General features: G+C 41.2%; 1 protein-coding gene and 1 pseudogene across 10 annotated transcripts in view; one reads left to right on the top strand and one right to left on the bottom strand.

The window, feature by feature from the left end:
* The window catches only part of LOC133513351 (uncharacterized), a 197,631-nt gene that overhangs the window by 62,331 nt on the left and 110,717 nt on the right, over positions 1-24,583 (top strand). The window contains exon 1 of one of the 10 annotated variants that reach the window (XM_061844077.1): positions 23,927-23,976. The exons of the other annotated variants lie outside the window; for them this stretch is intronic. The gene's annotated coding sequence lies outside the window, so the exon portion shown is untranslated. Of the gene's footprint in view, positions 1-23,926; positions 23,977-24,583 lie in introns of those variants that run through there. 10 annotated transcript variants of the gene reach the window in all.
* On the bottom strand, positions 5,473-5,591 carry LOC133513875 (5S ribosomal RNA; annotated as a pseudogene).

Consider the following 24,583-nt stretch of genomic DNA (forward strand, 5'->3'; position numbering starts at 1 on the left):
ATAATGACACGAGCGTTAACAGGAAAAAGGAAATTAGACAAGGTAAAATCGTCAAGATGCCGGCAGAGTGCAATTGAAGGAAATGTTCCTTTATGTCGTTAATCCGCGCCGCCCCTCCCCCTGGCTTTCAATTAAGAAAATTACTTTTTAGTTCAATTAACAATAATTCACGCTTAACTGAATCAAGTTTATTACACAATCAAGGTGACAACGGAGCCAGTCAGACACACACATGCACAAACACACACTCGCTCTTGCATATACGCACATGTACACACTCTCGCTTTTAGTTGACCCTTGCATGCTGGGCCACGGGGTGAGGGGTGTGTCAATTCGTTGCGGGACATCGCAGAGAAATGTGTCATGGCATCCCGAGATTGGGGGGGGGGCCTCCCCGTCCGTCTCTGATCCCGGGGCCTCAGGCGGCAGCTTGCGTCCCGGCGATTAGCTCCCAAATGTAGACAATAACACCAGAAGCCACATTGTCATAATCGCCATGATCCTGTTCACTAACCCCCCTCCCCCCTGCACCCACATCCACCCCCACCACACCGTTTACGTTGCCATTACTCTAGCTATTTTTATATTCAAAGGCAGGCTTTTCGTGTTAGATTTAAAAACAAATAAAATAATCTTTTTTTTCCACCAATATTAATGGATGAATGAATGATACACAGATTTCTCTCTTTTTCATTCATCCTCCTTTGTTCCATCGCTCTTCTTTCCCCTTGTCTCATTCTCCCCCCCTTCAAAAATGATTTACACCGTTACAATTATTGGGTAATCTCCACCGTCATTACTCTTAACATCTGCTCAGTTGCAATCCTGCACTCGGTGGCAATTATTCTACGTGCTTACGCTCATCTGGATAGAAAGAACGAATCCCCCTACCTCACTACCACACACTGCCTCTTACAGCTCATCGGCGTCCTTTTATTTCACATTTTAGTGTTTTTAGCAATAAAAAAAAACAACAGAAAAATAAATCTGTCACCCCGAGTATTGTATTCTAACATATTTTACACAGAAAATAAGCAAATAAACACAACAAAAAAATTCTCTTCAAATGAGACTGTGCAAACTTGTATATTTGTAACTTGAGAAAAAACCTTGCAGAGGTTTTTGCTGTTGTTTTGGTAGCGGAAGAGGCAAAATTAGCAAATGCGCACACACAAGTGTTTGAAGTGAATTTATGCCCAATGCATGAGTTGTTGCCTTTTTTTGGCAGTTAAATATTGAAATCCCGCCAGTTGTGTGTTGATATTTTTAATTTGATGTTCATGCTCTAATTAAAAAAAATCAGGTTACCTGCAAATTGCGCTTTGCTAGAATATTTTTTCATGGCGCATGTTCTTATTCTTACGGAAGTAAATATTTGGATGTCTACTTTTTACTTTTACATTTAATATTATTCAAAAGTATTTGAGTGCAATATATGACTACTCTACCCACTTCTGATTAAAACATTTTCTTGTGCTTAATTATAATTTGCTTGCCAAGTCGCATTACTGCCCCCCCCCCCCCCACACCCCCATCATCTCGATTTGCTTAAACATGCACACGGGGGTCCTCTTATGTCTTCATCCAGCCGACAGATAGTAAAGCATGTTAACCTTTAACGAGCAGGGAGAGATTTCCAGCAGATTACCCTCTCCAGTTTCCATTGTGTGTGCCGACCTTCTCTGTGCTATTCCTCCCTCCCTTCATTCCACAAATTGTAACCTTTTGGTATCTGCATAATGGTACCCAGCTCAGCTCTCCTCAAACAATAAACCATACAAAAACGATGGACTACCTGGATAGTGTGTTTCATATTAACAAGAAATTTAGTTTTTAAAGTACATTTAGATAAAAATGTGGGAGATTTTATATCTTGCATGAATAAAAATGGAAGAAATATGGAGCTGGTCTGGTTTCCATATTTGGGCTATTTAGACCCACAGAGTGACTCTCTAACATGGACGTTGTGTAAAAGTGTCAATTGTGTTCAGTGTTCATTAAAAAAAAAAAAAAACACCTTGGTTTTGTCATACGAGTGTCCAGAAAGTTCCCTCTGACAGCTACTTCTGTTTGACCCAGCTTTGTATCTGCTTTGCCCATATTTTGCCAAGTGCAACCATTTCCACTTATGGACCGTTCCGATGGCGATCTTAAGCTCCATCCCCTTAGCCATGTCCCACAAGCTTCGAAAATGGCGATCGAACAGAACATGTTTTAAGTGGATTCTCTATCGTGTATTCCAGATAATATTGTGGTATGTTTTTTGCCAAATGCGTCAGACTTGTCCAAGAGAGTTATACAGAGATGTCTCAACTATTTCACGTAAGGATATGTACACAGAATTAAGATTTTGGACAGAGCAGGATCCAATGTCAGAGCAAAATGTTTCAATATGAAGTTTGTAACACATCAATCACAAACTTCATATTGAAATCCAACAGGATAAAATAGTGGCATTGTACTCCGCATGTAAAGCAAGGTGAGTACTTTTTACTTGGAAAGATCACGAGTAATCTCATTGTAGTCTTTTGACTTGGCTCGTAATCGAACCCAGTGCTCTGTCTTCAAAGTCTGTTGTGATACAAATAGGCAAATGGGCATTTCTCTAGCATGACATCGGACATTTCCATATCCCTAACCCGACTCTTTGGAATAAAACATTAAACGCTTCATGCCGGTCAGTGATACACTAACAAAGTGAAAGTTGTTCTCCTGCAATGTATAAAGCACTGATAACAATTCAATCAAACTCAGCGACGATACTTCTCCCTCACTTACCTTCGAACGTACAGCCTTGTGTTTTTTGATATTGTCCACATTTAGTTGTACGTGCTCTCTTCTGCAATCCTTAATCCATCATAAACACCTCGTCAACTGTGTTTTAGGCTTTGGAAAATGAATCAAGGAGGCCCCTTGTAACCTCGCAGGATATCTTTCATCAGAATTGCAGAATCACATCTGAGGAACATTTTCTTCGTAACATTAACTTTTCCAAGCGCACGCTACTGATAACCAGCATTGCTTGTGGGACAATACGCCGAGAGGGCCGTGTCAAGAAAGGGGTTAATACAATACGGCTATCTGATTGGCTACTATTGTCAGAGTGATTGACACGTTGGAAAGGTCCATTGGTTGCCTCCGTGTAGATGACTCACTTGTGAGAGTACACGTCTTTTACGTCGAGAGCATTGACACATGGGCAGAGAGGTGACTCGTGATCTTTGCAAGTAACGTAGATGAGCTCACGAAATTTGAGTGACTTCCTTTCAAGCCTCTCGTGGGTGATTTTAATCCATATTTCACATGCCAATATACTATCCCAAGTACTAGAAAAAGTTGGTTTGGTAAAATATGAGGCCTTTAAATTTTGGGGCTACTTAAATAGTCACCAACAATGATTGCTTCGTTAAACAAAAAGTTAAGTCTCCATTGTTTTTTTTGTTTTTTTTTAATGTCCCTACAACAATCTAAGTGACCTCCAACTCGGGAGAGCCCAACTAGACAAAGTCAGTCAAACCCAATGGAAAACTGCACTGACATGGCTCCAACAACAGTGATTGAGATAGATGACCTGTTTAATAATCTGTGTTTTTGTATGCACGTGGACGCACCCACATGCTCCCTCGAGGCCGGGGGAACGCGCTGTGACCCTGGTTGCATTTGGCCACTGGAGGCCTCGCTGGCCAAGGCTGAAAGGATGATTAAGGACGCTCGAGCCGGATGGGAAAATGTGGATTAATGAAGCCCAGATAGAATTAATAGCCCTTATGTCCCGCAACACGAACAACGCTAAATGAGAATGTGGCCTTGCTGGTGTCTCAATGCTTGTTTGGATTTTCAAGGTGATGATGGTGAGAGGAACAGAACCAATTGTCACTTTCATTGGACTTGGTTAACCTGTAGAGTGACAAAGTTGGAATGGAAATAGAAGTCGGATTATAGTTCAGATACTCTCCTTGGATGGAAGTGGAAAGATTTGCTGCACAAAATGTTTACTATTATGTTATATGATATGTCACAATTTGTTTCGCAAACTGTACAGTCTTGTATGCAAGGGAGATGCTAATGAGTTCATCTTTGCGGATTTAAAAAATTACACGCGCTAAGAATCTCTTTATCTGGTTAGCTGTGCATGACTTCTCTCCGGTTTTTGATCTAGCGAACTGGATTTCAGGGTTTATTCAAGTTGTCTACGTTTGACTTGATTTTTATATGGAAAGATTTAGCAATCAATTAAGTCATTTTTGTTCTTTGAGTACTGGAAGAAGACCCTGTATGATTCAACAGCACCTCGCCAGTTGCATCCAAGTAGTGCGTTAAATTTGTCCTTGTTTCTTTGGGAATAGTGAGGATAAAGTTCAGAGAATGGAGGGTTAGACATTATTGGGTAAACAGCCAGCAGGATGGCAGGCTGCATGCGGGCTGGAACCTGCCATCATTTATCGCCCAAATTTGTCAACATCTCTATTTATAACCTCGGCAAATATTCGATCAACCACCCCAATATATAGGATTTTATGGGCATTAAAATTGTCCTCTCCATACTTGCTCACTGTGATGTTCCTTATGAGGAAAATGCTGAGCTTCTTTTTACTCACAAATATTGAGGTGGTCATTCTGATATTTTCATAGATGGAAGGAGCATAAAGTAGAAATGTTCACAAAAACTTTCATAATAATAAAGGGGTGTAAAGGTTTTTTACAAGACATGTTACACATTTTTTTTAGACTGTCCTATCCTCCTGCTTGGAGGCTCTCTTGCACCCACACACAGAGCTATTCTATAGAATGAATGAATGAATCATGTGTTCCTCCAAGCAAAGTGGATTGCAAATTTTTGTGTGTGCATTGATTGAATACAATCCCTTCCTGTTCACGTGGCTGAATTGGTTGTGTAATGGCGCTTCAGTTGAAATGTTAGTGCAAACTATGGCTCAAACTATACTTGGGAAGTCCTTTTGGATTGTTGGCGATTCTCTATATGGGAACTAGATGTACTGTAATTTGGGGCCAGAGGCATGATTCGGATTAGTGCCTATTGCGAAATGACTCACTTGTCTTCAATCTCCTGCTAAAATCTCCTGGTTGCAACAAATCCCGGGGACGGCGGGTGCTCGTTGCACACTTGGATTGCTTTGGTGACGCTTTTAGTGCATCCTCTGTGTAGTTTCACTGTTGTACCACAAGGTTTTGTGTGTATGCATGGGTCAGAGCGGTGTGTAAATTGATGCACCTCCCCATTCATCAAACCATCTCGATAAATCCCATACTTTGCCTACGAATGTTCGCAGACTTCTGGAGATACGCACACTTGATGAACGAGAGCCCAGACCTTCTTTTTCTTTTCCTTTCGGCTTGTCCTGTTAGGAGTCGCCACAGCGCGTCATCTTAGATGAACGCATATTTGTTAGGCACAGTTTTATACCGGATGCCCTTCCTGACGCAACCCCTCTGCATTTAGCTGGGGAGAGAGACTTACAGCACCTGGTATTCCCAAGCGGTCTCCCATCCAAGTACTAACCAGGGCCAAACCCACTGAGCTTCCGAGATCTGAGGACATCAGGCATTCTCAGGGTAGCATGGCCGTAAGCGAATGTGGACCCAGACAACTCGGAAGAAACTGACACGAAGTCCGATTGTGCATCTGAGGTAGGAGCTGAAACAATGCAGTCCGGAGAAGGCACTCATGAATCATGAAACCATGGGAGCAGTTTGCTCATGAGGTGTAGACCAAAATACCTCGCAACATGTGACTATTCTGCAGTGAGCGTTGTACAAATCATTACTTGCCTTAAAAGACAATCGGAACAAAATTATACGTACCAACAATTTCGTCAATTTCTGTACCTCTTTGACTTGATACCGTTCCTTTGACAGTAGTATGATGGAATTATCATGCACATTTTAAAAGACACCAATGGTGGCTTTCAGTACCATTTAATGAGCACATTGTCATTTTACACCACCAAGTTTTTGGTCTTTTACCTTGCCAGAAAAACAGTCTCTGACTTGTCTGCTCTTTGAGTTCACCTTTTGCTTTGCTGTTAATTCCGTGTTCCTTCACTCCTACCTCCTGCGGTGCACACACACACCTGGACAACTTATTAGTATGTTAAGTCGGGAAATAGAACCCTGGTTTCGCCCCAGGCGGTGATCACTCATTAATTCAAGATCATGTCTGCAGGTAAATGTTTACCTTAGACTGGTTAGACATTACAGGAGCCCAAAGGCAAAGGGTCATTAAGCTCTCGCTCTCACAGTTTCTATTTATTTATAACTGTTGTAACACATGACAATGGCTTGTTTGTGTCTTTAAGAACAGGACAAGTGCAAACAAGCCAAGCAACAGTTGAAGTGTTGCAGGGAAAAGCGAGCCAGAGTGTGGAATGAGAACGTCAAATAAACTACAATTCCAGATACTGCATTACAGTATAACAGAGCATGGTACCACATTGCAATATAGATGTTCTGCAAACACACAAAACAGAATGTGTAAATTCATAAAGTTCACTTAGTCAGGGCTAGAAAACAAGACTCAATAACACTCCCACTCTTGCTCACCCCCCACCCCCCATTCAAATAGCTCCAGAACTACCAAATGCTGATAAATGCAATGAGTCTGCCTGTTATTTTAGTGAAAAAATCCAGTCCATCAGGTCAAATGTCAACATAAATCATCAAAATGATAAAATGATTCGACATCGAAAGCCACCCAGGAAAAACCCGATTACCATGTCAGAATTTGATACATTTGACTGTAGAAAAAACTGTAGAGAAAACGGTTTAACAGTTGAAACCACCAACGAGCTGTCTTGACTCAATACCATCAGACTTTTTCAAAAGTATTGTGAAGTCAGTGCTGGCTGATTTGTAACAAATATTCAATTGCTCACTTCTGTCTGGCATGTTTCCTAAAGCTCTTAAAGTAGCTGCTGTTAAACCTATTCTAAAAAAAACAGAGCACTGGATGATTCCATGTTAGCAAGCTCTTGCGCAGCTCAAATCTCAAATCTCCCTTTCATAGCTAAGATTATTTTTAATCAACTCAGCAGTTTTTTTTTTTTACTTAAATTGACCTTTTGACTAATTCAAATCATGTTTACGAACTCATCATCGTAGAGAATCTGCTCTTATCAAAGTGTTAAATGATATAAGGTTGAATACTGACTCGGAAAATGTGTCAATTTTGCTCTAGTTGGATCTCAGTGGGGCTTTTAATACAGAATATCATAATATACTGCTAAATAGGTCGGAAACATGGGTCGGACTAAATGAAACTGTCCTTAAATGGTTTAGGTTCTACTTGGAAGAAAGGAGCTACTTTGGAACCATTGGAAGTGCTCAAAAAATAGCAATGACCAATGGGGTCCAAGTGCCAGTTCGTGCACCCTTGCTGTTCCAATTTTAAAGTCCATAACTCTTTTCCAGTCAGCTTTAGAATAGATTTTGATATTCTGGTACTGGTCGAAAAAATCACTAAATGGTTTAGGTCACAAATACATGAAACAAATCCTTACGAAACAAACCAAGGAGAGCACTGAGATTGAAAGACTCAAATAGTGGAGCGCATTGTACGAAGTAAACATGGTGAAGCAGCATTTAGCTATTGTGCTGCACACAAATGGAATAAGTAGCCAACAAAGGTGAGGTCAGCCCCAAGTGTAAATTCAGGTTGAAAACCTTTCACTTTTCTCATGCTCTTTAGAGTATTTCCAGCTTTGAAGGATTTTTCTTGCACTGTATGCTGCTTTAATTGTATTTATTTTTCTCGTTTTTAAATATAGTTATTTTTATCAATATTTGTTGTTTTTTTTCCCTGTTTAAGATGTTTTTTCCCCTCATTATTCAAAAACTTTTTCTCATGTGAAGCACATTTAATTACCTTGTGTATTAAATGCGCTAAATAAATAAATTTGCTTTGCTTCAGAACATCTTGCTTCCCAAGAAAACACTAGGATGTGTTCTTTTCTTACATAAAGTCAGTGGCAAACTGCTTGGAGCGAGAGTGGAACTGAAAAAGCCTTTGAAAGAATTCTGATGAAGAGAATTACAAAACGGACCACGTTGTGAAACCTGGACTGAGCTCCTGAAGCAATAATGCTGCATGACATGTAATTGTTGAGAACTAAAGCTTTAAATTTGTACATTTGGTCCATTTCACTTAAATGTGTTTCAACACAGTATGAATGTTGCTGTTTTTCGTAATTGCACGTTTACGGTGAGAGAGGGCAGATTCCACCATTGTTTCTTGCTTCTGCTTTCTATTGGGTAAAATGGCTATGCTGTTAGGTGTTATTGTGCCACCTTTTCCCTTGGCAATGTACTTGCCAGTTTACCAAACCTAAGCAAAGTCTGCTGATATTATATAGGTGTTGTATTTTTTGAGTTCAGAGAGGGGAAATATTTTGGTTTTGAATATACCCATTTGTGTCTTGACTCGAAAATCTAATTCAAGTTGACACCTTCAGCACTAACTCTCAAACAGAGACATAATATCAAAACCTCTTTCCACTCAGCTTGGCTGTCACCTCTCCGTTCGTGAACCCGGGCCACTCAAGATGAAAAAAAGATTGATCCTTCATTACGAAGCCTTGCTGTTACCCTCTACAGTGCCTCCAATTGTGGACAGGGATAATAGTGACCCCGGTCTAGGGGAGAAAACTCTGGGAACAAGTGTAACAGGAGAGGATGAAAGGGTAACTGAGCTAATGCACACTGACAGAATGGAGCTCCCAGGTGGGGAGTCACACCCTGGGGAGGTAACAGTTCCTGACAAAGCTTGTGTGTGCGGTATGTGTGTTTGGCAGGTGAATTTCGTCAGGTTCTCTCACCGTCAAGCGAAATTATTTGTTAGTTACTCATGGGAACTTTGCCGTTTGTACCCGATCGATCTGACAAACACTTCCTCATGCCTGAAAATGTAAATCCTTTGACAAATATTCCCAACATTTGGTGGTTTGCGTTGAGTCGTTAGAAGTCTTTAGAGAATTCTTGCAGTTTTGTAGTCTTGGCTGCAATCATACCAAAAAAATACAAACATTGGCTTTAATTTACACGGATCTCTATTTTGTGAGAAACAAAAAGTGAAAATGTGTCGCTGTGGGTTTTAATGTCAATTAATGTCAGTAAGAAATTATTTTGCACTTGAAACAATGTTTCTCTTGTGCAAAACTTAAAATTTAATTCATATAAACCACCTCTACCATCTCACACTGGCAATTTTCTAGTACAGTAGCTTCAGCAGGCCCCCCAGTGACTGAGTGGGGTTGACCTTGCTGCTACCGTTCCATTGTTAGAAGACTGACCTTCCTCTTTTGTCCTGTTCTCAGCTCTGTACATCTGTATCTGTTTACCAGCCTGCAGAGGTCTACCTCAATCGGAAGTCATGAGTGTGACTCACAGCTGCTCCTCTCCTGTATCCTGCTGGGTGCAGGCTGAGAGGACAGTCGTGTGTCATTGTCTTGATGACACACCTCCAGTTTCCAATTAAAAGCTTGAACCCGTTTTAAAGCATCCATCCATCCATCCATTTTCTGAGCCGCTTATCCTCACGATGGTCGAGGGAGTGCTGGAGCAAATCCCAGATGTCATTCGGCAGCAGGAGGGGTACACCCCTGAACTGATTGCCAGCCAATCGCAGCTATTTTTAACCATACAGTGCAATTTGGTTTTGTGCGGCGCACAATTCTTTCATTTTTCAGTTGGAGAATTGTACAAAAGGTAGTCTGATTATTGTTTGACTATCAAATTTTGAATTGTTTTAAAATTTCACAGCAATAGTCCAATAAAAGTGACGGTCTAACATTCTTTGACTATCATCTTTGTTGTTGACTTCCTCCTTACGCTAGCAGTGCTACAGGAAAACGTGTTTTTTTTCTGTTTTTGTTTTCTTTGCAGGTATTCCAGTTTGCTCCTAGATTACAAAAACTTGCATCTTAGGTTAACTGAAGACTCTCTTTGTCATGCTCACTTTATTCTGCTGAACTCTTTTTTTTTTGGGGGGGGGGGGGGGAGGGTCGGGAGGAATCAGGGGGGCTCTTTTGTGACCAATTTTGGATGTAATTTTTTGGGGACTATGATGACAAAATAAATATGTCCGAATAAGTGTTAACACAGTGTCTTTTAGCCGCTTTGCTTGTGGTGGCTGAACAGGAAGAGTAAGGTTTCATTCTGCGAGGGCAGGGAGAGGTGAAGAACAAGGTTAAATATTGAATGCTGCCTCGGGCGAGAATGGGATACCAGTGAGAGCATGATATCACCAGCACAGGTGCTTTTGCAGATTTTTGTTCTTATTTGACTATTAAAACTGAACCAGTCGGAGCGGTTCGTTTTTGGATCCTCTGGCAATTTTCTCTCCTCAGGTGGCCTCTGAAAGGCTTAGTATTGTAAACACAAGTTTGAAACATGCACAATTTAGTGTATTCAATAGCACGGCATTTTATATTAATCATTATCCATGTTAAATTTTGGAACATTCTTGAAGGTTCAAAGACGTTTTTGCTCAGTAACTGCAGGTTTTCTCGTCTCTCCGTTCGTTGAAGAAAAAACAACACTGGCAACAATTTCAACTTAGGTGACGATTTCTATCTTCACCACACAGCTTTTTATAATTTAATTTGAACACAGGTTTAGTTTCGTTCTCTCATAAATCATGAAATGTGTATGATTTGCATGCAGAAAATAACTACATTTTATATCCAGCAACAAAATGGATAGGTCAATCTGTTTGGTAGTTATTATTCTTTCTGCTTCTTTGAGAAAAATCAAAGACATTGCAAATGCACAGACAGGAATTACATTTAGGGGCAAGGACCAGTCATATATGACTCTAAATGAATGTAACTAAACCTTCCATGTGTAAATCCAATGCAGCTTTAAGCAAGCCACCGACCAACAAACATCCGCCGAAACATGAAATTATCCCATATCCCACTGGATGCCCTTCCTGACACAACCCATATGTATTTAGCCAGGGAGTTTAGCTTACAGCACCTGGTATTCCCAGGTGATCTCCCATCCAAGTACTAGCTTCCGAGATCTGACGAGATCAGGGGTTCTCAGGGTAACACGGCCATAAGCCCTTTGTCACAATAAAGTACTAGATGTTAATTCGAGATTCAGCACAAGTTCAAAGTGTACTAAGCAAGTAACATATGAATGACGTAAACCACTGCAACTTAATGATTGGTTAAGCAGAATCGTCATTGGTGGGTCATTTAAAATTTTGAGGTTCCATGTCTAGAAATGACAAAAATGAATGCACATACTGTTAGCGTTCCCTTTTTAGTTTACCATAGCTCTGGATGCTGCAGTGTTATCCACCACAATCTGGGGTTCACTGCAGCGGTTTCTTTGCTTGCTTCCCCTTCGTCATTTTTGTTTTTACAGTGTTTTAGTTTCCATCATTTCCTATGGCACAAGTTTGTGAAAAACCAAGTGACCTCTGGGCCAAACTACTCGGTGCTACTCCACGACGTCTCTTGCCGATGATGTGCACCCAACCACAAAACCATTGCAATGCCTCGGGTCTCACCACGGAGGCAGCTTCTACAAAATGAAATGAAGGCCAAATATCTGATTTAAAATCATGAACGCCAAGTCTGTCTTATTTGTGACTGACATATGCTCACTGTGTGTGAGAGAAGAACTGAGATCAACACTCTGCACATAGGGAGAGGTACAGCTGCTCGATAGCATTGCTTGGTTGCTGTGTGTGAAGTGAGTGAAAGATTGAACGCGTGTATGTGTGTGTGTGCGCGCTGCGTGCATGTGTGCACGTAAGAGGAGGCGACTGACTTCACGCAGGCGTAGCAGCAAGTGGCAAGTAGAGTGTCACCCTGGCGAAGAAGGATTGAGGAATCTGCAACATTTGGTTATGTCACATTCCCACCACATTTCATTTTAATCACCTTTTCCGATGCCAAAACTGAGAATGACAGCTCAATCTTTGTTTACAGAAACTGACCATCATGCCTGTTTTTAATATTTGGACAGCAAATGAGCAACTCTTAAAAGAACACTTGAATATTCAGATGCCCTCCCACACGTGTCGTGCACACTTTAAGTCCCACACGCTGTTCTATGCCACTGGCAACCACGTTATTCCCACCAGCTGTCTGAATGAATAAAACCCAGGCTTGTTGTTAAGTCCCGGGCTTAAAAGCGCTGCCAAAATGAAAGCTGGGCAGGAATAACGGCATTAATTCTGTGATTTGAGCCTCCGCTCCGACTCAGCATTTAAAAGTGCTTAAAAGTAGCAGCTGGTGTCAACAAGGTAATAAAAGCGAGACTCGAGGGATGACTCTGCCTGACTGGAGAGAGATGGTAATACCACAGTGCCAGGGAAACAGAGGGCGAGTTAGCGCAATGTAACATGGGAGTTGTAGTACATACAATCCTAGACGACTACGTTTGGCTTCGGTCACACCCTGTCGACAATGATTTGTAGCCAGGATTTCGCACGCTTAACTGGTCTTCAAATTTTCACAATTTGTTCTTAAATGTAAAATGTTTAAGCCAGTAAAAGTCCAAAGTTAAATTAGAACATTTTGCCTGCAAGTTGATTGCCATTCAGAAATTCCCTGCAAATGTGCATGGTAGTTTGTGAACATAGTCTGGAGAAATTTGCTGACTATTGCTCAGTGGAAAAGCATTTTCAGTTATTTCAAGGAGAAGTGACAAACATTGAAGGAATTCTGGTTTAAGTTTGTTTTGGGAGATATATGGAGACTGCTGTTCAGTACAGTCTCCTCACGGGCAATCAGCTGCAATTGATACACACTGGCTGGAACTGCAAAGGTCAATTGATGCTAGCTTGTCTCACCAGCAACTACTACTGGAGAAAAATTCCGCGTGTGTTGTTACATACTTGGCACAATAAAGCTGTTTCCGATTCTGATTCAGTTGTACTTTGTTTTCTGCATTGTGCTCTCAGTTAAAGATAAGGTGACATCACTCTCAAAGAGGTTCCCCCTACTGCTAAGGAGAAAAGTTTTCAGGTTCATTTAAGCCTCGATGCAGTCATGTCAGGAGTTGAAATTTAATTCCCCTCTGCCCGATGTCAGTGTCTGAGGTTGAAGGTCCACGGTCCTTCCCTTCAGATGAGTCTTGTTTCTCCGCAGAGCTCTCCTTAACAGCAAGTCACAAAATGTCTGCATTATCCTCCTTACAGCCTTTCTGCCGAGTCATTCCTTTCCTTCCCGCCTGTCCACTTACCTGCCCTTGTGATCTCTCCTCTCTGATGGTATCGTGATCATCAGAAAACATAAAGTCTGCTGGATCCAGGCCACCAAGTGCATTATGATCCACCGCCTCCAACCATTAACTTGTCCTTCACAATATGGCTTGTAAATGCCTCACTACTCATGCTCCTCAACTCTTGAGTCCACTGGAGAACATTTTGACCGTCCTCATCATTTGGGAGGAATTAAAACTGGCGTCGACTATCTCCTTTGTGACATTGAACTACGTTATCACTTATTGTTAAGTACGGTAGTTGTTTAAGCTTATCCCAAAAACAGACTTGAATAAGAAAACAGACACTTTCAGAAAGTTTACTCATTTAGCTCTGCTTGTTAGAGTATGGATAGGACCAGAATACTCAGAGCTCGCTTTTTCTTCAAACTCAAGGTTTGTAAGCACATGCTGCTTAACACCAGTGTCTCGATTAATTCCACAAAGAGAAATGTAACACTCTGAACAGAAGGCAATAATAGAGGTTCTGTTCATGGTCATGCCTCTTTGTCACTCAGAAGTAAAGATTCTGTTCACCAATCGGTGGCCTGTAGCGTGCGTGTGCATGTGCGTGTGTGACTGTGTGTCTCACCTCACCTTTTGTGTATCATATAACTTAGTTTTTACGTCATTGGAATGCAACCTAAAAGTTGTACTGTATGTTTTTTTTTTTCGGGCAATCATCACAAATCACAATTATGATAAAAATGAGTCCAGAATTGAACCAAAATGGAAAATACCTAAAATAAACGACAATTGAAGTCTTGAGTTGAATAGCTGTCAGCTCTGTGTCTATGTCTGTATTTGCGCAGAAAAGTCTTCCCAGTCGAGAGTCTGTTTCAAAAAATCTACACATAGCTGTCAGTCAAGCTGTAGGAACTGTACAAGGTGTCCTGAAGGTTAATGGCTCAGGAAAGGCTGAGCGATTTAAACACCATATGGATAGGCTCATCATCTACAAGCTGTTCAAGGTTGAACCCAGCCGCAGCACTGTAGGATTGAGATAATAGCCTCCTTCACCCAAATGTTGTTAAGCTACCAATCTCTTGTCAGCTGCAGAGGAACTGATTAGGACCAAGACCTCATGCCTATTGAGCAACTTTCTCCCTCTCGTAGCTCAATCTTTGACTAATTCAACCGCTTTTGTCAGTCTGTCAGGTGCAAAGCACTGGCGCATTGATAACGCATCTCCTCACTCTCAGACCACGCTTTTCTACTTCTTTTTCTCGTCATTCCAAGTCCTCCCCCTCCACCATTTTACTCCCCAGCCCTACACATCCTGTCGGAGAGAGTGGCTCGTCCTCGCTGCCATCTGTTTCCGAGCAGCCTGTGAGCTGCGCTGAAATATGTAAGGCCTAATTAATTCAACCAAATTGTTTTAGAATAGATTAATACAATAATGGCAGCGCATGAAAGGTTATTTCAAGTACACCACTCAGCTAATCACATCAAAAGGTAGACTTTCCTGCTCTGCACTTGACGAACACACCTCAGTCTTATAGACTTCAGTATAATCTGGAAAGCAATGCATTGTATGGTTTTTAATGCAATATTACCAATAACAGACATTCAAGATGGATTTACACAACTATAAGTGATATCACTGAATTATTTCTGATTCTACGTGGCACATTTTGGACATGGGTCATGGGAGGGTGCATGAGATTGGATATCTTTTGATGAGAATCAGGTTGACTGTATGAATGTCTTTAGTGCGACACGGGTTGATCAGATCTGAACTTTTAATGTGAGCCTGATGTCATTAAAATATTGTGCAAAAACAATATTTAGTGCAAATGGACAGCAGGTTTGAACTGATTGTAATATCTGCTACAACAAACAGACTTTGCATTTCACTTAACATACAATTCTGTCTGAGAAATTATATGTCCCTCCTATTAAAATATGTGCTTTGCTTTACATTATCCTGTCTCTGTCAATCTGTTTTCAAGATGACAGACAGGTAAAACCATCAACCCAAGTGTGAGCTTGCTACTAATACATGTTTCATTTTATAATCACTCACAGGATTACACCAATCTTGAAACTCTTGTAGTCCTTTAGATTTTAGGTGTCTACACATGCAGGTTGTTTCAATATAGTATCATCAGCTATGGGTCACTTACATAAATACACAGACAATCCCCTCACCATCCCCTAAATAAAAGGTTCTCACTTACTCTAACCAGTAAAAATGGATCAGAAAAGAAAATATGAACCCGTCTCAACAAAAACATTCTATTTCGTGAATTAAAAAGTGCTTCCTCATGAATTATTTATGCAGCAGTGCCTGGTCTAGACAGGCTGTTCTTGACCTCCGCCCAGTAGACAAAAGCATGCATGTTGGTCGTTTTTACGTTTGTCTCGACTATAACTGTCATCACAGAAGATCGCATTTTTGTGATGAACTTTGATGAAGATGGTAATCTAGGATTTATTGAAGGATGTTATGATTATTATTATTATTTTATCCCAATGATCAATTAATAGATCCTTGAGTGTACTGTTTTTTGTGTTGTTTTCACACAGCTGGCTGTCTCAGACCTAATCATTTGGAACTATAAAGCAAGTATAGATGGTTTATTGATTCAGTTAAATTGGTTCTCAGTGGAGGCGTGTGGTTTCCTGTGCTTTCAGTGTCTGTATTGGATAATGCACACTATTCATCTTTGAAAGTCAGGTTCAGAGTATTTGTACATCATCACTGTTGAAGCTGTTCAAGCAAGCAGTTCTATTACTTTTAAATAGCTTCCCTGATCCTGGCAAATCTTCTGGCTCCTATGCTTTAGAAGATGAATCTGTGATTATTGTTCATCTTCTTGCCACAACCACAGTACAACAGCTGCTGATGCTTTAAATCCCGTGACCTCTAGGAACACAACAATCGACACTTTAAGGCATTTTAAATGATGACAACAAATTAATTATGGAATCTTCAAGTACTTTGTATGCATACTGAGAGAGGCAATCTTTCGTTGATCATTATTTTTTATGTTATTGTATACTGATCCCTGAAGGAGAAATGTGACCCTGTGGGTGACAAATGGCTTCTCATTTGCTACGCATCATACCCTGAATCTTTTTTTCCCCAAAAAAGTCTGCCAGAACTAAACTTTCTGTATACAAGGGGTACCTCAAAATTCAAACACCCCAGAGGTTGTACAGTACTAAAACTGACCAAAAATCTCAGGACAGGAAGTCGAGAGGCTGGAGACTTGGTGTGCCCGAGAAAACCTGGTGCTGAACACATTCGTTCACATTCTTCACCACAGCTGCCCATCATGCTGTCCAACTGTCTTGTCTCAAGTGCTGAGACCTTCAGGTTCCTGGGAATTACACTCTCACAGGACCTGAAGTGAGAGACAAGCATCAACTCTATTCTCAAAAAGGCCCAGCAAAGGATCTACTTACTGCAGCTTCTGCCACAAGAGCTACTGAGACTGTTCTACACAACGGAATCAGTACTGTGTCCCTCTATCACAGTCTGGTTTGGTTCTGACAAAAAAAAACAAAAAAAAAAAACAGACAAACTCCGAATTCAACAGAAAATCAAAACTGCTGAAAAGCTTGTCGGCACCACCCCACCCACCCTTGCTGACTTGCACGGCACCCAAACTAAGACAAGTTCAGCCGGGACCCTATCAGACCCTCCAGATCCTGCCCACCAGCTCTTCCAGCTCTTTCATTTGGGTAGGTGCAACTGAACAAACCAAAACTAGCAGGCATTCCAATAGCTTTTTCCCTCTCGCTATTAACTTCTTGAACAGCTGACGTACAATTCAACAGCAACATGTTCCCAATTTTCTGCCTCGTGTTTGTTGTCACATTCTGCAACAATTATTATTATATGTTATAGATTTTTGTTTGCTCACTGTGGTGGTCTGACCACTCTGCAGAATCTGCACATCTGTTGTTGACCAATAGTAGCCTCTCATACCTGAATAGCATCTACACTACTTGCACAATTGACTGAGCATCTGCAACATTTGCACATTGACTTTGTCTCAGACTATCGCACGACTAGTGACTTTACAGTGAATACACGCCTTGAAGTCTTTGCACAATGGTCAGTGCACTGGACCATCACTTTAATGAGCATTATAACTGCTCCAAATGCTAGAAAACTGCAAACTTTCCACAACAACAAAAAAAATCTCTGTCGGTTGACTATGTCTGCTGTCGTACTCAACTTGTATGATGTACAAGGGCAGCTCCAACTATCCATCCATCCATCCATCCATCCATCCATCCATCCATCCATCCATCCATCCATTTTCTTTGTCGCTTATCCTCACAAGGGTCGGGGGGAGAGCTGGAGCCTATCCCAGCTGTCAACAGGCAGGATGCAGGGTACACCCTGAACTGGTTACCAGCCAATCGCAGGGCACATAGAGACAAACAGCCGCACTCACAATCACACCTAGGGGCAATTTAGAGTGTCCAATTAATGTTGCATGTTTTTGGAATGTGGGAGGAAACTGGAGTGGCTGGAGAAAACCCACGCAGACACGGGGGGAACATGCAAACTCCACACAGGCAGGTCCGGGATTGAACCCAGGACCTTAAAACTGTGAGGCCAACGCTTAACCAGCTAATCCACTGTGCCGCCCAGCTCCAACTAATGGAGACAAATTCCCTGTGTGTTGTTTAGATACCGGGCCAGTAAAGATGAATTCTGATTCTGACAAAAATCATCTTTCGTGAAAGCTTAGCATACTTTACTGGAGGTTGTTTCAACTAGTAGCAAAGAGTTAACACTGCAGTCCGAGATTGGCTTTTCCTTGGGCTTTCTCTTTGGCTTTTTGCCACACCCATTCCTATTAAAGAAGGGCTAGATTAAACAAGAAGATTAGCATAGCGTTCACAAATTTTCCTTCTGATAAGCACCACATACTTGATAGATCAGAGAAGTTGTTGATGGAGTGGGGGCATATTTCCATTTGTGCAACGGACAGGGGTTAGGCCACAAATCAACAGTTCGTCAGACTGCTGATGAAGTTCTGCCACCAGGAGGGAAAATCTACGAGACAGATGATCTATGCTTTCTTGTAGGGCTAGCTTGTACTCACTTTTTTTAGAATTGTGGATTTGAGTGTAGCCACATCGAGCTCTGCCCCAGTCATACCGAATCCCGATCTGCCATAAGCCCAGAGGTGTATGAGGTAGGATGATAGCCAGCTCATTTGCGTTAGCAAGATAAAAATGGAGTGCGCAACATATCCTATAATGGTTAATCCTAGCGGTATTTCGACAAAAGCCAATTGCATGTTATTAGGATACCTGCTTTCAATTGTGGAAAAAGAAGCACAATACAGTTTTAAGAGCTGCTGTCCCGTTTCACCCATGACATCATGTTCCTATACGAGTGAAGGTGTGCCATCATTCACCTGGAAGAAACTCTATGGGGAATAACAGACAGAGAGAAGTCACAGGTTTGCTGTTCATTTAGATTTAATACCAGCTTCTTGTCCTCCTGAGAGGAAAAAAAATAACGCCTTCATTCCTTGACTCTCATAGACGACGCCTATGGCCCACCGTGGTTCATTAATGCGAGTATAATAGCTCAACCACTTCCAATTAGTAATGTGTTTAAGACACTCATACACATCAGAGAGTGCAGGCTCCACACTTACACCTAGGCGCACACACTGACACGCGCAGTCACAAAGTGTCGGTGCATTTTTTAAGAGGAGGAATATGATAATGAACCTGGCTTGATAGAGTAATTAACTGGGCTAAATGGAAATCCCATGAGGTTCAGTGATAGTTAGCAGATGTTCTCTGAAATACATTAAAGACCAGACGTCTTGTGAAAAGGAGAGGAAGTGAGGGGAAAAAAGCAGAAAGGATAGCAGAACATTGGATAAAGTGAGATTTTCTTAAATGGAAGTGAACGGTCCTCTTCTGTTTGACACTCTGAAGGCGGTACATCGCCCATCCAGTCATCTGTCTTAAGATATCAGGACAACCTTGAGCGAATTTGTGCACAAATTGATTTTAATGAGCGGGACAAATTTCTGGTGACATGGTTTGTTAACTTGGCTTTTGACAAGCTCAGCGAAGCAGAAGTATTTCAGGTCAGAAGTAACAAGCCCGTCGATGCTATTTCATACCTGGGTACTCGAAGTGTTTTTAATTTTACATTAAAATTACCTAGAGTAGGTTCAACAGTAATAATATACAATATCAATGTAATTCAGGTATATCTGCAATGACTCATTAAAACCCTCTTAAAAGTTTTCCACATTGCTTTTACACAGAATGCAAAAATTACAATATTGCAGGATCTGTGTTTGTGCTTTCATACAGTTCTACCATGTCCCTCAATCAGATACTTATTTGACATGTTAATGTGAGTTAAACTTCACACACATGTCCCAAGAATACCATTACACGCAGACTTTGCATTGCGTCTCTTAAACCTCTGAAGGCACAACATTGCAGACAATTTATACACCCATTGCGTCAGTGCCTTAACAATTGATGCAACATTTAGTTTTTGTTTTGAAATCAGAGAAAATCAGACCTTAGAGATTTCATTGTACATAACGTTTGTTTTTTTTTGCTCAAAAGTAGAATTACTCTCAACCCAAAAAGCTCAGATAGTGATAACATTTTAAACCAAGCTGAAATCAAAGTAGATGTAGACTCCACTGGTGGTTTATGTAGTAATCATCTGTCCATCCATTTTCAATAATGCTTGTCTTGATTTGGATCACAGGTGATCGAGAGCCTATCCTAGCTGACATGGGTGAGAGGTGGTGTCCACCCTGAATTGATCACGATTAAATCCAAGGCTATATATAATATGAAACGATAAGCCAACAAATAACCGTTGATGATCACATTCACACCTACAGTATTTGAAAATATGTTTTAGTTTTTCAACGCTATATCGTCCCTTGAATTATCCTTTACTATACAGTGGCACGTAAGGTTCCCCTGCTTAACCCAGCACATGTCAACGCCCGTCTTAAGTTTGCCAATGACCATTGGGATGATACAGAGGAGTCATGGGAGAAACCTTTGTGGTCAGATGAGACCAAAATGAAAGTTTTTGGTCATAATTCCACTCACCGTCTTTGGAGGAAGACGAATGATGAGTTCCATCCCAAGAACACCATCCCCACTGTGAAGGATGGGGGTCGTAGCATCATGCTTTGGGGGTGTTTTTCTGCACATGGGACAGGACGACAGCACTGTATTAAGGAGAGGATGACCGCGGCCATGTATTGTGAGAATCTTGGGAACAACCTCTTTCCCTCAGTCAGAGCATTGAAGATGGGTTGTGGCTGGGTCTTTCAACATGACAATGACCCGAAGCACACAGCCATGAAAAACAAGGAGTGGCTCCGTAAGAAGCATATCAAGGTTCTGGCGTGGCCTAACCAGTCTCCAGACCTAAACCCAATAGAAAATCTTTGGAGGAGGCTGAAACTCCGTGTTTCTCAGTGACAGCCCAGAAACCTGTCTGATATAGAGAAGATCTGTGTTGAGGAGTGGGCCAAAATCCCTCCTGCAGTGTGTGCAAACCTGGTGAACAACTACAGGAAACATTTCACACCTGTAATTGCAAACAAAGGCTAATGTACTAAATGTTAACATTGTTTTTCTCAGGTCTTCAAATACTTATTTGCAGCTGTATCACACAACTAAATAGTTAAAAAAATCATACATTGTGATTTCTGGATTTTTCTTTTTAGATTATCTCTCTCACAGTGAACATGCACCTATGATGAAAATTTCAGATCCCTCCATGATTTCTAAGTGGGAGAACTTGCAGTATAGCAGGGTGTTCATATACTTATTTTCTTCACTGTAGGTGTGAATTATATGCTTTTTGTCCATGTACAATAGATTTATTTGTGGTTGTTTCCATACATTAACATCAGTAGCACCACCGGAGGCGATAAAGTCGCATACTACAGCTAACTAGCTTGCCGAGTCCCACTGAGAAGAGCCATCTGCTTCCCTGTCTGAACTTTAGAACAAAGACGGCAGGCTGACAAAGTTTCTCTCCAATGCACAACATTGGAGAGAAAAAAAAAATCCAAACGCAATAATAAGATGAGAAAAGACAACGAGGAGCCCATACATGCAATAGTGAGCTCTAATGCTGGTTTTGGACTTGAATTGAGTTTGTTAACTTTGTAGAGAGAAACTCATTTAACATTGAGTTTAGTGGTGACTTCATCCCCTCGTTCCATGTGGTCAGTAGGTGTTAAAGCAGCTGCAGGAAGGATATAATGACTTCCTGTGTCCTCTGGCTTCTGCATCCCACACACAGGTCAACACTGGACTATTTTATGTAGAGTAGCTTCGTCATAATGCACAGGACATTAATACAAAAAAAAAGTACCACAAATACCGAGCATCACTTGCATCCAATCTTTTCAAACCTGTTCCGTAATTCGTCAGGATTGTTTGCGTGTGGGCATGAACTTTGGGCGACCTCGCCTCGAAATGTATTGATCACTCAGTGTCCCATTAACTCTCCCCGCCTTTTTAATCTAATCTTTTCTTTCTTTCCACGACTCCTGCGGGCGCATCCACGCTATCACGTATCCGTGCAGAGCAACCACGCAGGAAAACCTTTTAGCGGGCCTTATTTTGACATGCCTCATGTGTTGCAGGAGTACACTCGGATCCTCTGCCAAGCTAATCTGTTTACATTAAGTGTGAAGGATGCCTGAACATGAACTCTGTAACAAGAGGACAGCTGATATGAGGCTTTCGCTCTGACACACAATGAGTTATTAATCCTGATACTCGTGTTCATGACATGGAGATTTATCGCTGATATGTTGATATTTGCTATTTATAACACTTTCAATGGAGGACCACAATGTAATGAGTTACAGCTGTGCAATATTTGGCCAACTTGTATCTCCACTTGATAATTTTTTCACATAACGGGCTGGTTTTTGGTCTCTGTATTGTCTACTACTAGTACAAAAAACTGCTAAAAAATATTGCCACGTGTTTTTGTGCCTTTGCCTTTTTTGGACTTCCTACCTGTGCATGACCTCAGCCAGGAATAAAACCACCGTCAAAACCATGTCTGTGCCTCAGAGTCCTGTATTTGGGTGTTACCCCATGTCACATAATCGTGACTGTCTAATCGACTCTTCTCTTTACATATTTTACTCTTGTGGGCAACATTTGGCCAGTCAGTGTAAATCATTCAACCAAATTTTGCTGTCTTCTTTTCCTTTCAGCTTGTCCCATTAGGGGTCGCCACTGCGTGTCATCTTTTTCTCTAACACCCACTGTCCTCATGTCGTCCCTCACCACATCCATCAACCTTTTCTTTGGTCTTCCTCTCACTCTATTGCCTGGCAGCTCCACCCTCAACACCCTTCTAACCAATATACTCACTCTCTCGTCTCTGAACATGTCCAAACCATCGAAGTCTGCTCCCTCTAACCTTGTCTCCAAAACATCCAACTTTGGCTGTCCCTATAATGAGCTCATTTCTAATCCTTTCCAACGTGTTCACGCCGGGCGAGAACCTCAACATCTTCACTTCTGCTACCTCCAGTTCTGCTTCCTGTTGTTTCTTCAGTGCCACCGTCTGTAATCTGTACATCATGGCCGGCCTCACCACTGTTTTATAAACTTTGCCCTTCATCCTATCTGAGATAACCAGATCTTATTGTTGTATTGTATTGTATTGTAACAAATCACATTGCTTAAAATATGTGGGTGAAGAAACATCTTTGTTACATTTAACAATCTGAGCTAGGCCACAGTGGAGTCAAACAGCCTAAAACCACTGGACATTCAGGTTTTTTTTTTAAATTCTATCAACAGGAACGGTTTTGGAGACTCTTTTGGCCCCCCATGTGTGGAGTTAAGGAATCAAGAAAAATCACCACATACCTGGATAAACTAAGTTATTTTCAAATCCACCACTGGAGACAGTCCAGGCCCACTTTTATTATTTTTACCGCCACTCTCGTCTGTTTGTTTGCATTCTTGACCCTTTGCCCAAATAAAAATCTTCTTGAAATAAAAACCTGTCAGCAAGGTTTGAGACACGCCAAAGGAGAACCCTATTCAACCTTGAACCACATTCATTCAGCCCAGTGTTTTAGTTTCAATACTGGTGTAGCTTTACAATCAATGAAGGTACCTTTTGGGTCAGGAGTATAGAAAATCTCACCAGATGTGGCGCATGGCAAATCTCAGACCTTTCTCCTGTACCCTGTATGGCATACTGAGTTTACAGCCACAGATCAACACAGTCCACTAGTTGTACCATTTTTCAAGTCATTATTTGTTCCTGTTTGGGTTGCTTTTTTATGTTAATATTGTATAAATTATGGTGAGAGGTAAAGGTATGCAAGATCTTTATGTATTCTGTATATAGCTTTGTACTTTTTTGTTAGCTTCAGATTTTCTTTGTGTAGGTTAATGTTTGTAGCATAGCTGTGATATCACATCATTTACAAATATGACACCATTAAGTGTAGGCAAAACACAAACCAGACCAAGTTTTACTGACTCGCCAGCTTTCACTGAGCACAAAGGTCAACTGAGTCAAGCACTTCTGTCAATCAGTGGAATCTTCCAAACAAGGCCAAATCATTCCATGCGGGTTAACTATTACATTGTGCAATAAATCATTCACTTGACCTGTATTGGAATTTAATGATGCCTCTCTTTCTCCTCCCAGCAAGCGCCCCCCCCCCTCCTCATCCCCCTCCCCATGGATAAAACACGTGATTGTTGACAACAAAGGTGAGCTAAAATCAACTTCTTGAGATCAACAAGTACAGTTTTTCCTTGAGTTAATCTCATTCCATGTGTGTAACTGAATGAAAAGAAATGCGATTAATGCATTCCAGACCCCCCCAAAAAAACAAAGCTTTTGTAAAATATACATATGAAAATATAATGCAACATAATGAAAGACACTGTAAAGAAAGTGAAAAGTGTTGACATGCCGCTAAGTGACACGACCTCCAGAGTGATGTGTAGCTCTCCCACCAGTAATGCAGCTCCTGCGGCAGGGAGGGCCATCTGTCTTTCTTTGGCGTGGGGGTTACGTTCCCAAAACGCACTTCTCAGTGCTACAACGCTGTTCCGTGCACCAACATTTTTTCATTCATAGGATTGGAATTCTTCCTCATTGTACTACGATGCAGAAGAAACAAACAAACAAAAAAAAACCGTTTCCAGTTTAACTCAATGGAAGCCACTATAATTTCACTTTCAGGGTGTCTTGTTAGTGTAGCCTCTTTAGCCTCTTGGAGTTTTCAATTAACAGGGGCTAAATTACAACAAAAAAATAAAAAGATACCTATAATACATGATAAAAAATATTTACGCTGTGCTAAAGAGAGCA

Source organism: Syngnathoides biaculeatus, chromosome 15 (genome assembly GCF_019802595.1).
Source record: "Syngnathoides biaculeatus isolate LvHL_M chromosome 15, ASM1980259v1, whole genome shotgun sequence".
Lineage (NCBI taxonomy): Eukaryota > Metazoa > Chordata > Actinopteri > Syngnathiformes > Syngnathidae > Syngnathoides > Syngnathoides biaculeatus.